Source organism: Tetrao urogallus (genome assembly GCF_951394365.1).
Source record: "Tetrao urogallus genome assembly, chromosome: 5".
In the NCBI taxonomy this organism is placed as follows: domain Eukaryota; kingdom Metazoa; phylum Chordata; class Aves; order Galliformes; family Phasianidae; genus Tetrao; species Tetrao urogallus.
Genome location: NC_136818.1, coordinates 54,551,723 through 54,570,514, shown reverse-complemented (window position 1 = coordinate 54,570,514; position 18,792 = coordinate 54,551,723).

The window sequence follows — 18,792 nt, the reverse complement described above, 5'->3', positions numbered from 1 at the left end:
ATGCAAGGCTTTGAGTATGAGCAGTCAGTTCTCATATTCTGGAGATAAAAGCTTTCATTGCGGTGAGAAGGCATTTGGAACTCTGCCTGCTCTGTACCATTGATGCTGAGGGCTGGCCTGAGGCATCCTCTGATGTGGTTGAGCAGTACCACAGCCACGACCTGGTCTTTCAGGAAGTCACCAGAGGTTTTTTCTTTGATTTTCCTCAAGTGAAAAATCTTGAGAGACTTCACCTCACACATGCACGTATTTGTTGCAGACTCTTGAAAGGTGAGATGCTACTAAATTGGAGGACGGAGAGAAAGAGTGAAGAACGGGGCAATCCTTACAATATTCTCACTTTAGGGAAAGAAATCTGTAAATGATAAGAAATCAAACTCGATAGGCAGCTGGTGGGCTGGAAAACCCTAATTTCCATGGCAACCTGACCAACTGTCAGACTGCACATGCCAGTGTACAAGAAAAGGTTGTGTATGGAAAAGGGATATTGGAGCAATCTGTTTTTCTTAGCACCTCAGGGGCTTGCTAGTTCCCTCATTAACCACCAATACTTTCATTCTGATTACACTCCTGCCCAGCCAGCTAGCTCTAATGAAACTGAAAAGTGGACAGAGATAATAACTACTCTAAAAATCAGATAGTGTAGAAGCACATATGAGCCCAGCTAGTTATTTCAAAGGAGTATCATATATATTAAATATATCTGGGGCTCAGCCACTCCATCTCTGTGGACTGAGGATCTTACTTTTGTTCAACATATGTGTGACAGAGCACTCTAGGAAAGGTCAGATTTAGGAATTTCTAAGTCAGAAGGCTACTTTCTGATGCTTTAACAACCATTTTTAGGATTACAAGCCTTTGTATATACAAGTTTGGGATTTTGATACAAATATGGAAAAAATAAACAGAGAATTGTTTATTCTCTGTACAAACAAATTTACAATGTTGTTCTGTATTATGGCTCACTTGTGGGATCTAAAAAAAAAAAAAAAAAGCTGAAAAAGGGAAACTAGTAGCTGGTCAGCCAATGAATGGGCTCTCATGGCAATGAATACCACGCAGAGACTGAATTCAGTACAGGATTTCTTTCTCACTGTTGAGTCCTAGTTTATAGACATCAGGACAAGGTTTGTTAAATTAGGCTGTAATTCCTTCATTATGAAATGTCATCTTAATGGTTCTGATCTTTTGGAAGACTTTTAGCAGATTAGAAGGTGATGGGATAGGAGAGAAGATTTACTGCCTGCTCAAAGCCATGCAGTAATCTGAAGGGATTTATAGGCAGTACCAGCTCTTCACTACTTGTGCTGAACAAGGATGTGAATTATTTTATTCTGATAACACGAGGATCTTCTTACAATACAGTATGGGCCTGACAAAATATGAATTTTGGTTAAAAAAACCCACAAGCATTCAGAAGTGGATTTTTATCCTTTTCCCATTTGTTACCTTTAAAGGACTAGAAACTTGTATTGGGACCATTATTAAGTCCCCTTAGACACTTTTTGTTCAGAGCTTCATTCTCAGTTGAATGCTTTTGGGTACTGCTAGTTGGGAATTTCCATTACAGATGTTTTTTCTAGTTGCTGGAGTGAGTCAAGCACCTGAAGTTTTTTTATAGGGATATTTATTTCAGATTGGACAGGAAGATTTCTAGAATTTAGGTGGGAATTTTAAGCCAAGAATAAATGTCATTAGTTAATAATGCCTTGAGTAGGCCACAGGCGATGAATTTCATAGATTTGTTCCACTTAGTTCGGAACAATACACTGGGCCTTCAGGATTTTCTTAGACAACTTTTTCTGATGCATATAAGCTACACTCGTTTGTAGCTCTCCCGTTGCCTTCCATCACTGAACCATTTTAAGAAAAAAAAAAAAAAAAGAATACTTCTCCCAGATTTACCACTGAAACTATGCAGCCAATAGTTACTCACTCCTGCTTTCATCAGAATTGTCTAGACTAGTCATAAACCACGGTTTAAAGAGTTTGTACATACTACACTGTATACAATAATAATTAGTTGTTGATTTTAATCTGCAATATCCCTTATTGAATCTCTGATTACACTATCTTATGAGCCTGATTAATACAAAGCTTTGGATTAATTATAGAAATGTTGTTAGAACATCTTTAAGAAGTAGAGAAAAATGATTATCTTCATATACCAGAGAAGAAGAAGAAGGGTATACATAATCTACGCAAGGTTGCTGATGATATTTATGAGTGACCTGAGAAGAACCAAGTCCTAATGCTTCATCCTTGTTTTGTTTTTCACACTTGGGAAAATTTCTCTCAAGTTTTAAAAGAATTGACAGAAGAATTTGTATTCATAGCTGTGGAACAACGTAGTGCAGAAAAACGAGCAGGAGAGGAAGCACAACTGGGAAAAGCAGTCGTTCGTTTAATTATTAGCTTCATAGGATGAAAGCAACGCAATAATCTTGGTGTATTCAAATATATATAAGTTTTTGTTTATTTGTTTTAAATAAAATCACAAGTGTGGTTCCAGAGGAACCTGCTCTTTAGACAACAGCTGCCATACAAACCAGGTTTAATTAAAACTTCATGTGCTTTGGGTACATTGGAGTGCTGGGTCACACAGTGAGTACCGATGAATGTGGTCCACATACACAGAAAAGGGGGGCTGACCTTTCTTATACCTGAGAGAATTCTAGGGCTTTCTGACAATGGCACAGAAGAAACTGGAGCTCAAAAGCATAAGCCAGGTAAATTCACTTCCATAAGAGACTTTTTTTAACAATCATGGTAACTAATCATTTGCACAGTTTACCATGGAACAAAGCAGATACTCCATCGCTGGAAATTTTGAAATCAAGTCTGAGTGTTGTTTCAGAGAGATATATTAACTAATCTGGCAGCATCATGCTTCACTGGGACAGGAGAGGGGAGGAATTACCTGATAAATTTGTTACTCTGCAACACAAAGGAAAATCACGCTGAAGATAATAAGCATAACCTTCTACCTACCAGGCACGATATCTTTAGTGGGATGGAGTGATAGAATTTTCACTGTTTTTAAAACTTACTTTAACTCACTATGTATTTCTGGGGAGAAGCAGGAAAGGACCCTAAAGAACTACATATAGAAAGCCAGATGTAATAATTCAGGTTAACATTTTGCTATCCCCACAAAGAATGTTCATGCACGCTTCTTTCTGCTTTAGTTTAGATCTAAATCTGTGCCACGGTTTATGCGCTTCCATCACAAGTGACAGCTGCTGTATCATTATTGATTTTACACACTATTATACCATAGGGCTCAATTTAAACCCTTTATTTTATTTTATTGTGCCCTTCTGTGTTCTCCCTGTTGGAATCTTATTTGTATTGGTATTTAAAAGCCAGTGCTATTTCAACTGGGGAGACTTTTGCATTTCTAAAATGTATGTGCTTATTTATTTTAAAAGTGGAAATATAGTGCTCACGCAATAGTTGCCATAGAGCATAAAATTACTTCAATGCTGAATTAGCAACTGAAATTACATCCTTGTCATAATGCTTTTAATTAGTCTTTACTCACTGGAATGGAATCTTTTGAAATGGTTCTTTCACTTGATGAGACTGATTTTCACTGGGAAGAAAAGCAGCTGTCCCCAGACATGCTAAATTTGAGATGATGACCATAGTGTTGTATTCAGGACATACAGTATGCTTTATCTCACTCTGCTTGGCAATGTGCTACACTCCGCACTGTATGGGTTGCCCTGTAACATGTCTACATAGTGCCTAATATTCTGCACTGAGTAATAACGAGGGGCTCTGTATCGTGATAGTTTTAAGATCAAATTTAGGAAATTCAACAGAGTTAATAAATAAAAGTGGGATATTCACCTCTATGCAATAATAGTGCCAGGTCTATTTAGAGCTCCATCTTCTAGGCTGAATTGAATTGTTATGAAGAAGTGAAGTGTAACACACTGTCACTCTCGAGTGAAGATCTGAGCTCTGCATAGCAATTGAGGAAGTTGCTAGTTGTCACTTGAGGGTCTCAGGCCATCTGTGTATCAGGAGATAAGGCTAGGAAATATAGGTGCTCCCTAGTGGTTTCAGTCCTTGTCTTTGTGCTCAGGACCATGAAGTTTACAGCCCCCAGCTGGGAGTGAGGTCAGCAACATTTATGTCAGAGTCCATACTCAAAGGGATCCCTGCGTTGCACAGTACCGCACTAAACCATCCCTCCCAGTCACAGCTCTGCCAAGTCTCTCTCTCACCTTGCAAGAGGCATTGCAAGGTGCAAAGTTCATGTTTTAGTGATAGAGATGTGTCTGTTTGTTTCAAGCTTTGTTCCTGTTCCCTATTTCCCTTACTCCAAGTTGCTCCTTCCTTCTGAGGCAAACCCACCTCCACTGACCTCTGCCGTGGGCATCTTCCCAATCCTGGCAAAGATTAGATTTAGGAAGAGGTGCTGGGGTTGTTGGTGTTAAGCCACCACCTGGTTATGTTCCTTTCATCTAAACAGATAGCAGCAGCCTCTAGCATTGCTCCAGCTCCTGTGAGAAGAATTTGATTAAAGTCCATCCCCACTCTACAAAAGGCAATATGGTGCTGGAAGTGGGAGTAAATTTAAAGGTTTGTTCATGTCACACTGAGTGCCTGCCATCAAATATACAAGACGGGACTGTAAAAGGAAGATGTGTTGAACTACAAGCAGGCTCCCTGAAATATAATGCTTTTGCATGCTTGCATGGTGGATAATAAACATCTTCGGTTCTATAAACTAAGAATAGTTCTTGTGTTACTCCTACTCCAACCACTTTACAAAAGGAATGCATTAGGCAATGACAGTGGAACAAGTGTCTAGTTGTTCCAAAACAAAATGACCATCACTCTCCCTGCAATTGGAGCTCATGCAGTTTCCAGCCTGTTCTGCTGAGGAAGGAATCCTGGCTAAGACAACAGTATTTGTTTCAATGTTATTCTGAGTTACACTGCTGCTCTTTGCATCTGTGTTTCCAGAAGAGTAATGTGTATCTTCTACAAGCTAGTGGATAACAGAATATCAACTTGTTTTTTTTTGGAGAAATTTTTTTCCAAAAATGTCTATTTTTTCACATCGGTTCCCCAAGCCTCATACAGTATATGAGATTAAGAGCACTATATGACAGAGCCTCTGCTTCTGTTGTTCCTACATAAGTTTTGATCATCTGTCCACCTTCAACTTAATTTGATTTGACATAGGTCTCCTACAGTCAGCACTCCTACAGCATGGAGTTCAGGAATACTTTCAAAGGACGATCTGTCATTCTGAATATCCATACAAATTGGTTTTGTACAGATAGCTTTTTTTAATCGAGTAGAGAGACCGAGAGCATTCAGGTAGTCTAAATGGAGATACAGCTATTGGTTTGGGGAGGGTATGGGGTTATAAAGGATAGAGAGAGAAATCAGTGTTAACAATCAGATATAAAGCTCATAGAAAGCCAGACCTCATTAGTTCTACTGCTTATAGGAACAACTAATTCATTACAAATTCTGGCTTCCACAAAACTGCTGTTTCTTATTGTTCAATGTTATTAGTTATGACTCTTCAATTTTCCCCTGGGTAGGAAAGTAAAATGAAAGCAAAACATTTTTTAATTTGAGTTGAATTTGCCTAAGCTAACAGAAAGTGTATTACACATGAAAGCTCCTTGCACTCTTCTCCATGGAACTGATTTTATGGTCATGCTGCCTTTCTCAGGAACATTCACTGCAGCTGCGACTTCCAGACACATTGTGCTGTTACAGATGAGACAAAATAACTGTTGACCCACTCCTAACAAAGAAATAAAAATTAATAATTTTCTAAATGTAATCACATTCAAAATCTCTTCCAGAAAAGGTGTTCCTTGCTGTGCCATTTCTTCAGCAATTGGGAGGAAAAAACAAACAAACAAACAAACAAACAAACCCACCATGACTTAAAATGTATGATTTTTATAAAGGAGAAGAAATACAATTTTCTGAGCGAGTTTAGCTGTGGTTATTACTCCTGGATACTATATCGTTAGTTACAATTTTGTATTTGCCCATTTGTCATTTCATAACCCACATCCTCCTCTTCAAATAAATTTATTGATAAGAATAAATGGTGCCGTCTTACAAGTGCAGAAATATCATGAAGTGGGATTTCTGATGCAAACTCATTGAAATCTTTGTATATTCTCTTTGACTTCAGTGGCCTTTGGATCAGGTCCCTGGCGTATTTATCTAGCTCAAAAATGTTCCCAAGGTTGTACTGCCCTGAATGAGAAAGTAATTCAATTCCAGATATTATGTAGCTCAACAGAGGGGAGGGATGGGGGGGTAGGGGGAGGGGAAGGGAAATGAGGTCATGGTGTGGTTACAGATTTCTTATTCTTTTTGCTGTCTTTTCTCAGTGGGGGAGTAGGTAAAGCTTCCCTCTCTTCTGAGTTAGCAGTTACACGGATTAGATCACAGGAAGAATTTCATTTAATCAGTTCAATGAATTTTAGCTCATTATAAATTCATGCAAATTGTCAAGTTTTAAGTCCTCCCAAGACTGCCCTGATTTTTTAAGAAGTACATAGAAAGGTTTTATCCATAGACGGTTGAGTTCAGCTAATTACATTAAAAGCTAATACGATTTCCTTGTTTATGCTGTTTGTACAGGAAGATGATTGTCTAATCCTTTAAGCAGTACATTTAATTTCGGTTTCTATTTCAAGTCTTTAAATTGTGTTAACTACTTCTAGTTCTCAAGGTAAACATGGTTTAAATCTTAAATGTTTACTTTTGAGTAGCTTCAAGGATGAAACTGCTCTGGTGTCATTTAACTGAGGGACACCATTTCATGCCAACTGGTTCTAAGCAGGAGGGCCATGGAGGAAGGAGGGGAGAGAGGAGAAAACTATTCTTCTAAAGCAAGTACATAACATCTGCACAATTGTTACAGTGGCATGTTAAATGATTCATTGCTATACTACAATTATTACCAATAATTATCTGTCTATCAAATATGCCTAATCTGTTAATCCATCTCTATTTAAGAATTTGAAATTTGCATTTGGAAGAACATAATGAAATTATACTCAGCCTAGAAAATCAGTGTATTACATTTCCTCTCTTCGAATATGATATTTCTTTTGTATCTCTAAAAATATTGAAAAATTAGTCTTAAAAAACCTTGGATAGCAAAGAAACAAATATCACTGCCCAAAATTGCATGCAGATAAAATTATTAGTTAGAATTCCTTCTGTTTGTTTAGGTTTTATTAAAATAAATAAATAATGACATTAGAGATGCTGACAGTTTTCAGTGTGACTGCTCTGGAGCTTTAATAGGATTTCATTTTTACAGAAATTTATGTCACATCTTTTCTCAACCTCTTGTATTCTACCACTGACCCTTATTCAACTTCTATGCATCCATTTTAAAGATGTGTCCTGCATTATAGTAGAGTATGGTGCCTAAAGATATTACCCAATAGATAGTACTATTCTGTGACTTCTCCACTAGTTTTTCTCTGTGGATTTTCAGCTAGTGATCCATTATTTATAAGTATTTCATGAAAGATGACAAAAACCAAATTCATGTATTTTCTCCAAAAACATACCTCTGATATCCAAAAGTATCTGAATCTCCCCTAGTGAATTTGCAGGAAGAGTCATTCCATACATCAATCAAGCAAGCAATCAATCAATTTCTATTATTGCCTAAGTGTGGACATAAGGCTTAGATCTGCTCAACATCACACACTCTGGCTAACATATTAGCTCCAGATATTGACAATGGAGGCATCTACAATTGAGCTAGCCTGAGAGGTACTATGGGGATATATTGTAAGGAGAGAGACTAGTAAAAAGAGAGAATAGACTTCAGCTATCAATTCTGACTTGAATGAGTCTGAAAAATCACTTCTCTTCATTGTCCATGACTAAAGAAGATAATTGGTGATGCCTCTTCTTCTCTTTCCTTTATCTTCCATGCCTATTTAGGTGATAGACTCTTCATAATAAAGACTGTTTATAACTCGGTAGCACAGCTTTCCAGATTGCAACAAACGACCATAACAAACTAAAACCAAGAACAAAAAAAAAAAAAAAACTGTTGCTTTTCTTCTGAAAACTGAAGGCATGTAATTTGTTTAAATTTGGGATTACGTACTGCTTACTTGAATAGAATTAAAATTTGTCACACTAATCTGGCTATGAAGTTTATGTACATATTCTAGGTTGGGCATCAATCCTTTAACTTAGTTACAACTACACAGTCTTTTTTCCTAGAGCTACCAGAAGTACACTGAATCCCTAGTGATACCTTTGGTGCCTTATGTCAACCTTTATAATCAAGCTTTACAAATGATTATTTGGAAAAGAGATTGAATTATCTTGTATTAATGATTAAATGATTCAAGAGAATAAACATGACACTAATATTTGAAGGAAGGTACAAATATTTCCCTGATAGAATTCCCATCAGGATCAGAGCAAGGACCTGCAATAATCAAAAATTTTGCAAGTAACCTGGAAAAGGGTGAATAATGTTGGGATGAAGTATGCTCATAATGGGAAATGTGGACAGACAAAACAAGGATATCTAAATTTTAAGTAGAACAGGAGGAATTATAAGATATTTCATGATACTGAGAGAAAGAACAATAAAAAAAAATGCAGCAGAAGACAAAAGAAAGTAATGCTCCTGGGAAAACTAATTATGGCTGCCAGAAAGCTTTTGACTAATTATCCTGGTTGCAGCAAATCCAAGCATCCAAAACTTGCCCCTGCCTGATCATATCCACCTCCACATTTCTGTCAGTCTGAAAAACAATTATGTTTTCTTCTTTAACAGTAGAATTTGTTACTTTTTTAACCTCCAAGTATTTCAAAGACTTGTGCCAGAGTGCACAAAGAACACCTAAGGCAGTAAAAGCAACAAGAAGTAACTTCTAGTAGGGGTGAACCAAAGTGGGTGGAAAAGGGTTATGAAGAAACAAACAAAATAAATCTGCTTAATCTTCATAACTCCACAAAAAGTTTAGAGAGGGAGTGGGCATCATTCCCTGAGAACATCAGATATATAGTGGAAACCAACAAAGCAATTATTAAGAAAATCACAGAGAATTTATACAGAAAACTTCCTGTTCCACTGCATAAGCCTATAGGGCACTGCCACCCTGAACCTGTGGCAGCCCTTCTTATTCTGTGTCAAAATTCAGGTGATGCTCAAAGGGCACAAAGGAGAATGACAACTTAATCAGGAGAATTAGAATGACAACAAGGCACAGGCACATTAAAGAGCCAGGAAATCCTCACCATCTGAACAGATGACAAGGATCATAGGTACACAGTCCTCAAAAATCACATATGACGTGCAGACAGAGAAATAAGATGATGGACTGCTGCTTTTCACAGTTTAAGAGCAGAGGATACACAGTATTTTTGTTGGTTGTCAGAGCTTATAACACTCAGAACAGAACATTTCCAACAGCACGTAACTAAATCATAGAACTCATTGACACGGTATGTCGTGGATGGTCAAAGTACAGATGGATTTAAGTAGAAGTTAAATAAGATATGGCCTCACCGTTACCTGATAAATTCTTTGATCTGGTTATAACGTCTAGGTCAGTGTTGTCAGAAACTGGAGAGCTATGTCACAAAGATTTTCAAAAGCATCCAGCATCCCCTGCTGTCAACAGCCATGAAAGAGCCCAACTGGGACTTTGCCTGATCTGAGGCAGCTATTCCTATGTTCTGCTCCTTTCCTTACACTGGTCGTAGAATTGACTTAGTTAAATATGACTGCACTATACCGAGCGCTACAACTGGATCACTCTGGTAAAACTTTATCAGTATTTATCAATACAACATCATGTAAACCAGGAACACTACATTATGGTTATCAACATGTATTTTATAGAATTGTCACTGCCACCAATGTGAGAACAAGCCACGGCGCTTTTTGTTTGTGGGAAGAAAGAAGAAATTTATATTTCATCATTTCACCAGAGAGGAGTTTCCCTACTGTCACTTTTCAGAGCAGGAAACAGAAGTAGAAAGACAAATATTTCTCATTAACTCTATTTCCTATCAGTAAAAACAGATGAAACAACTGTGAGCTGGTACTAAGTAATGCTATTCAGAGCTCTTTTAGATTATTGTATCTTTGTTCATGATATCCTGGGTGAGATAACGAGTCACATTTTGATATCTTTGATCTTTTTCTTACACAAACACAAAGCTGCAAGAAGCAGGGAAGATGACAACCCACTCATTTCAGTTAAAACACACTATTCACTTGCCATTGAGAAAAACAGCTAAAGCAGACTGTTTTTTTTTTTTTTCCTGCCAGTCTTCTGACAGAACTCAGCCTTACAGGTATATAAAGTACTGGATATAATTATCTTCTCAACCCAGTTCAGAAATGAATGGAAACCCCATTAGTCTGATATTTTTAACCTTATCATTTCTATTGAAGTGATGGACAGCAGAAAACAGAAAATATGCTTTTCACTGAGGACTACTGTCTTGCTTCTAGATACAAAATACTCACTTTGGTATTTAAATGACCTCCCGAGAACTCATTGTCTTTGTAAGTCATAAATTTGTAGCTGAGAAATAAGGTGCCTTTTTCATAAATTCAGCTCAGTGTCTGTTTGAATTCTTATTATTTTGTATGTTGATTGCTGTATCCTTACTACCTCCATTGCTAGCTTGAGTGTTGATGCAGAAAAAAATTCTTTAAAACTACCTGACAAGTTGTGGGGTGTTTTCATCGCTAAAATTCTATCCAAAGATTGTTTTAATTGTCAATATTTTCTGAAGACAGTTTCTATCACATAAAAATTGTTTTGGGAAGGGATGGGAGAAGAAGAATTGTTGTGAGGACTAAACTAAAATGATCATTTTTAGTTAAAATGCTGATTTATTGGAAAAGTAATAATGTGTTTTGTTAAAAAGACATTTTTCTTCAAAATCACTATGTTTCTATTGATCTGCTGCAGTGGCTATATATACCTCCATATTTCACTCCAGGGAAATGGACTTTATAACATATCATTATTTCAGGTGTGTGATAACTCTTTTGAACACCAAAAACAGATTGATGAGGTTATACCTTCACATTCTGATGATTAACACCTTTTTTGGCAACCTTTCCCCAATATTAGAAGGACAAAATAAATAAATAGAAGAAAAAATAAAAGGCAAGTAGATTTCTTATGTGGATTGAAGATTCCTGACGAAAAAAGGCTTGTGCTTCATTTGAATGCATTTTCCTTGCAGACAGGTCCCTCAGTGAAAACCCCGTCATAGTGTGGGGATGACACATTATAATTTCAAAGTGAAATTAGCCTGGATTTTACTCTAAATGTTAGTATCTTTCATGTGTGCCTAAGTAAAATATATTATACTTGTCAAATTGAAAAAGCTGTACAATTGCAGCAATAAGGAGGCTATCTATCCATCTGAATTGCAAGCAAAAATTAACATTCAGCTGGTCATAGAAAATCACTACTATCTCAACAGGTTGCATGAAAATGGCAATCAATTTTGCCTATATTTACAGCAATAATCCTGTTATTTCAACAGGACTTATTGCCCCAGCTGGTAAGTACTACACACACATTCTGATAACAGCCTCATACTCAGGGCTATTGAAACAAACACACAGATGCTCTTAAGCACCAAATACACAGATGCTCTTAAACGTGAAAGGAGCTCTATAATCTCTATAATAACAGGTCCCTTGCAAAATCAAGTCATCCATAGACTTCAGCTCTTTGCAATAACAGAGAAGATTTCTCCCTTCTCTCTGTAGAAGTCAGCTGCAAAGGGTAAATTTACATTTGTAAGACTTCATGTCTGAAAGCGTGATTATGTTTACAAATGCCTGTATTTGATGGTGGATGATGCTCAGGCAGATAGGGCCATGGAAGAGTGCACTCCACAACTATGAGAAGTCTCACACAGCTTTGGCCTTGCTCCCCAGAAGCCCAATTGCACAGGAAAGCACTTTTCTCTTGGGAAATTGCAAGTTCTAAGGCTTTCTCCCAAGGAAATAAATGATCTGCTAAAAGCAGATATAAAAGAGATCTCACTTGCCCTGTCAGGGCTTTGGTCTCCACAACCTATTCGCTCCCAGGAAAACCCATGACTTAATTCTTCTTAACAGGTTAGTGCTACTCTGACTACGGAAATCATGACAGTACCATAACCCTGCTTAAGAGATGAGCACCTATATAAAAGGAGGATCAGTCAGCACAAGTTCTGACTCAGACCTACTCTGACCTGGGCTAAGCATATAGGAGAGATGTACCTTTCCCATAAAACCATTCAGGTAGCACACTGGCCTCTCTCTCAGGGCTGAATGTCATCATCATCAAACTGTGGATGAACACGGTCCCAGAACTTGGATCCAGCAAAGCAGGAGATTCAAATTCTCTATATGCTCTCAAAACTTTGTTAAAGTTCCCTGTTGAACAATGCTGGAGATTCAAGCCCTCTTTTATATTTATTGAGTATACCACGTGCAGTTGCTATTGGCACTAGTCTCTACTTGATGCAACATGTACAAGTACCAATTCTCCTGAAACCACATCAAAAAAGTGATTCGTGTTTCAGGAGAGCTCACAAACCACAAAGACTTTCAAAGGTCATTGCAGAAAATGCTGCACTAAAAACACTGTCAGTAGATTCATAGTAGGCAACAGTCTCTATCCTGCTGATCCTATCCTGAAAAGTCAAAATGAATTAGAAATAAATATCTATACATACAAGTAGATGTACACATATGTTCCTGCACGGGTATACAAATTAATCACAGAAATTATAGAATCACAGAAATCAGAGAATCATTAAGGTTGGATAAAAGACCTCTAAGACTCCATAATCATCCACTCCAACCATCCACCTACCACCAACATTGTCCACTATACCACGTCTCTATATACCACATCTCTGCAATTCTTGAGCACCTCCTGGAATGGTGACAACTCTACCACGATGGGCAGCCTGTTCCAATGCCATATCACTCTTTTGGAGAAGTTCTTCCTAATAGCCAACCTAAATTCTGCCTGATATCACAAAAACCATAGAGCTCGGGATTCATGAGGTTTAACTTAATCCAGTTTAACAGAAGCAGATGAGACACCATATTTTTCTCCTTTGTCCTGAGTCAGCAGTTGAGTGCCAAACTGTTTCCTCAAGTCCTCTCTGTCCGGAGGGAGCTGATACCACCTGGGCTGCAATTTCAAGTGAGACACTGCCATGTGTTCATCCAGCCTGCCACTGTGTATCCCACTGGGGGCAACCACCCCTCACAGTATGTGAATGGCTTTCCTTAGCTGCCTCTTCTGTGCCCTGGATCACAGAGGCTGCAAGTGTTGCAGTACAGTTTTCTTTCCTTTTCTGGCCACCACAGCAGATACTATGTTAAATAAACATCAACTGCAAAGATTCATGTTCTGGCACATCCTCACCTGCTAGTATTTACAGTATGAGACCCCTACCTCAGCATGTCTTTCAGTAAGACTAAATCATTCCTGACAAATAGACGTCCACAGTAGCTGATGAAAAATGAATGGACTTGCCTGACATAAACAGGGTTTTAGAGAAGGAAGTTATTGATTGGCTTGCAGAATATTTCTTCTGGTTGAAGATTTAGGGTTCAGTGCATTAACGCTGAGTGCTTTGCTCATCATCTTGTTTGTTTCCTTATTCACTTTTGTTCATTTTACCATCTTTCTACTTCTCTTACCTTCTACTTCCAATTTCTGATATCAGAATGTTTGAGAGAAGACGAAACCGCATTGTCTCTGAAGCCTACTGAAAGCTGAGACCTGCTCACAGCCAGAATGTTTTCAAAATACACTGCTGCAAACAAATCTCAACAAAATTCATTCCTTCATTGTGCTGCAGGTAACCTTTATATATATATATATATATATATATATATAACAGAGTCATCAGCAGGCGCTATTTGAGAAAGTCATTTTCTACATAGAATAAGGAGAATACTAGGTAACAGGAAAGTTATGTATAACGGATGCATGCATACCCTTCTGCCTGAAAATGATCCCCCCAGAATATCCATACTAGAGTTACCACAACTTCCATGTCCTTGTGAAATCATCTTGATGTTTACTAATTTGTTCTGAATGCCAGACAAATAACACATCACACATTTTTCAGAGCTCAAATGAAAAGAGAAACACCTCTCCCCGTAAAAAAATTAAATTAAATTAAAATAATTCAGCAGAATCTGACACAAAGCAAGCTTAAATGCCTTGTTCTCTCACTTTATAGAGTTTCTGCAGGATATGTCATTACCACATAATGCCCACTGACAAACATGGTGGGAGCTGAATCAATGGGAAAAATGGCCCTTTTAGGAAGGAAGTGCACAATTTCATTCCAGCCACACCTGCAGAGAACAGTTACAACTCTCTCTCTAATCTGAAAATCTGAATGCCTTCTTTATGACATAGATGACAAGAAAGTGCACCGACGTGGAGTATTGCTTGCAGGCAGTCAATACTAGTGATGGAGCCTCTGAAAATCAGATTCACCATTTCTACCACTGAGCTACAGTCCATAGAGAAATGAACGGCCTTTCTGCAGTCTTAAATCTGAGTAAAATGAGTTTATTTCACCCCACTACAAACAAAAAGAAAGAATAAATCCCATACACAGTAAAAATAGTTTAAGTAGCGGCCTGGATTTGTGAGACAAACACTAGCTCTCCTGTGATCTTAGGTGGATGGAACTATCAGATGTGTGTAGATATTTAACATGCCAGTTTTAAGGACACCAAAGAATCTGATGTCTCTGAGCACAATCCTTCAGATACTTTTACATAACCAAATTCGAATAATCTTAGTTTAGCCTCACGTCTTCTTCTCCCAACTGAACAAGAGTTGTACCATTTCTTTGAATTACAGTTCCCAAAACAGCACGGTGTTTTCAGTCTTGGTTCCAAGAAATTTCAGGACAGTTGAGCAGAGTGGAAAACAACGGCAGAGAGATTCCACAGGCTGCCAAAATGGGACAGGTCTTGTACCACAAGGGCCTCATGACATTGAGCATTCATACAAAAAAGCTCATATGCGTACAGCAAAGTGAAGAAAGTATCTGGACAGGACAACCCTCACTCAACACATGCTCTCTGCTCACTAAGCACACAGAAAGGCCTCGCAAACAATGCCTTGGCTGTATTGCTTTTGTCTGTCTCAGAGCAATCATGTGAAAAAGTACACATTTTCTGATACACCTGCTAAGGTCACACATATATACCAAAGGCTGTATTCATATTTAAGGGTGCATAATTCTTCAGAGCAGTGCATTTTTTTCAAGTGCTCTCTCTAAGAGGTAAGGGAGAAGAGGCTGTTACCTAATGATAAGGATGTTTCTGAATGATAATTTAAAGATAATCTTTTAAGATTTGATGCAACCTCATTATGCACACTTCTAAGTAACATAACTACAAGTTTTAATTATCCCTATCTCTTTCTTACAGCTCCCTCAAGAAAACTTTCAAAAAAAAAATTATGCAGCTCATAGCTGAAATGGGGCCTTGTAACTTACAAACTGTAATTCAGCTTTCAATGGCTGGAAATATGTCTAGCCCAATGGCTAACCAACCTTCACTGGAGTGATAATGCTTAACAAATAACCCTACAAGCAACATCTCACTGCCTTTTCTGCCAATCTCAATTTTAACTTGATTGTTACTTAATGCCATACTCAATGTCGTTGAGACAATATATTGCCAAGAGGCATGAATTGAGGAATAGTATGAACTCTTATTTTGTAATCCTAGTTTATATGTAGCTGTAAATCAGACACCTCTGGGGAGAGTTAACAAGATCCTTATTTCCCTGTTGCAAATAGTTAATGCACAAGGTAGGAGAAGGACAGACAGACAGATGGAGACAAAAGAAAGACCTTGAAGAATTGCTGCTTAATGTTCTGGGACTTTTTAACTTCTGTCCTTACTACCTGAATAGGTTTTGCTTGACATTTATGTCATGGTCTTTGTTTTTTCTTGACCCCGAGAAACACTTAGCACGCTTACATGGGCCAAGTGAGATATTTGCAAAGCCAAGATCAAATAGCAAGAAGCCTAAATTCACTACAACCAGGAACAATGCATATCAGCTGAGATCTTTTTCCTCCTCATACAAAAATTGCTGACCTGTAGTAGAGGAGTGCGATATATAACAAGGGAAAGCATAATTTCACAGTAGAAACCTCTCACAATCCTTTCTCTTCACCGAGTTAGCATTTGTGAAAGAAACTCAGTGAAAAAAAAACTTTTTTCAGTTGTTGAGTTCTGAATGAAAGAAAGAAGAACAAATGCAAACATTATTTTTTATACATGCAAAAAGGAACACTTTGTGAAGTATTCTTATATCCTGGACTCAACAACAATCCCCATATGACAGTATTGATACCTAACCTCAGGTATTTCTAGGATTTCTAGGATTATGTTCGACTTTTAAAAGTACAGCATGACTTAGTGTAAAAATCATACTTGATTCTTGATTATATTTGTTTCTTTGATTATTGATTATATGTTGTATCCATCTGGCAAACTTTTTTTTGGATTTTATGTACAATTCTGAATATATTTTGCAGTCTTGATTCCATCCGAACATTAATATTCAAGTTTGTAAATTCTTTCTGTAGGACAACCTGGCCATCTGTGTTAACAATACTTTCCATCGTCATTTGAACACAGTATTGACCTAAGAAGTGGCAGTGGTTTAATACAGAATTATTATTGAAAATATTTAAGTATAGTCAATTCTAAAACGTACCCTTTATGAACAGAACTAGTTACCTTTCTCAAGTTTTATGTATCTTCTTTCAATACTGCTCATTATCATCTCCTAATTGCACTCTACAACTTCCTGAAGGGAGGTTGTGGTGAAGAGGGGTTTGGCCTCTTCTCCCAGGCAATGAACAGAACCTGGGGAAATGTTGTATCGGAGGAGGTTTAGGTTGGACATGAGGAAAAACTTTTTCTCTCAGAGAATGGTCAGGCACTGGAATGGCTGCCCAGAGAGGTGGTGGAGTCGCCATCCCTGGCAGTATTCAAGAGGCGTCTGGATGAGGAGCTGCGAGATATGATTTAGTAGCTGTGGTAGCAGTGTAAAGAGAAGAGGGTTGGACAGATGACCTTGTAGATCGTTTCCAACCTTGTGATTCTATGATTCCATGCTCTTTCTTCCACAGCATAATGCTCCTTTTTTAAGTCTCATTTTCTTTTCCTTCAGTGCTTTCCTGTTTGGAACCTTAGATGCTTTTCTTAAGAAAACAATACTTGCCTTTCCTGGGAGCACAATTTCCTTTTCAAATAGAGCAATTGCATCTGTTTTGTGTGGTCCATATTTGAGAAACTCATATTTCACTACATCCAGTTTTTAACTTACTTTGATATCTTGAATTATATTTTCCCCAAATACATTTTAAACTTTTGAATGCTACAATGGACTGATAAACAGTCCTGCAACATAATTTTGCAATTTTAAAATACACACACGCTATTTGGTCTTCTCCTGTCTTACTCTACCACTCCCTTACACAATGAATTAATGAAAATAACTTTCTATAAATTCAAAGTCCTTGGGCTCTTAATGTCATGGTCACTTCCGTTTTGAATGATACAATGATGTTTCCTCATTTTGAAACCACTCAAATGGGACTTATCTGAAGAACGAACGGTCAAACTTATCAAGAGAAGAAACCTTGCATTTAAATTACTGAATTTTCATATCTTGTTTTTAACTGATTGATTAGACAGTTGAAATAAATCTTCTTTAAAGTACTACAGAGCTTGAGGGCCTATTAGATTAATCTGGAAAAAAAAAAAGAGTAAGTATGATGTGCACTATGCAATGTCTTTCAACCTCATTGCCTGCATATTAGCCTGCAAGAAAAGAATATTTAAATGTCTGTTTATTAATTGATTGTCAGAGGTCTGATTGTTTGAAGGAGATAGCACTGCACAAGGAAGAGTAAGATGAATTGAAGAGTAACAGAATGATTGATTCATTTCCTTTGGGGGAGGGGCAGGAATGAAATAAAATAATGAAACATAAATGCGTCAGATTCATTTACAGAGGATTGATATTTTATGTAGCGCCTTTTGAAGTTGAAATTAAATTTTCTTAAAAGGTATTATTAAAGGGGAGATGGGAGTTAACCTTCCACCAAGATATCATTATTTTAAGGTCTTTAAAAAAATGATTTTTTTTTCCCTGAAGTGTGCTAGTAAATTGATTTATGCAGATCTAAGCAGTAATTATGAAATGTGCTTATCTAGACACCTTCTGTTTCTATTGATCCTACACATTATTCTGATGAAAAGCTCATAATTCATAGCATTCTTGATTTTAAAATTGTTGGAATTATTTATATCTAGCAATCCAAGGGTGCTGTTAATGAAATGAAGTTTGAAACTGATTTGCAATGCACTAAGTTGTCTGTTTTAAGGCTGTGAACACAGATAGTTACAGCACTCTGCTTTGCAACACACAAGTGGGGAATGAATGCAGGACCACTGTGGAAAAAAAAATAAGACTGGGGTAGGGAAGGGAATATGTGCCAAGGTATCAGATTAGGAAAACTGACAAAACCAGGAGATTAAGAAACTTCTGGAAGCATTGCAATAGGCAAGACAGGTGTTTTGATGGACACAAGCAAAGGAAACCTCATTAAGTCTGTCCTAATGATCATCTGCAAGGGACAATTACGTCTTTCAAGAACCTGTGCTTTAATTTCTTAAGAGACTTCTCAGAGCCAAACCATCTGTTGAAGTTGTAA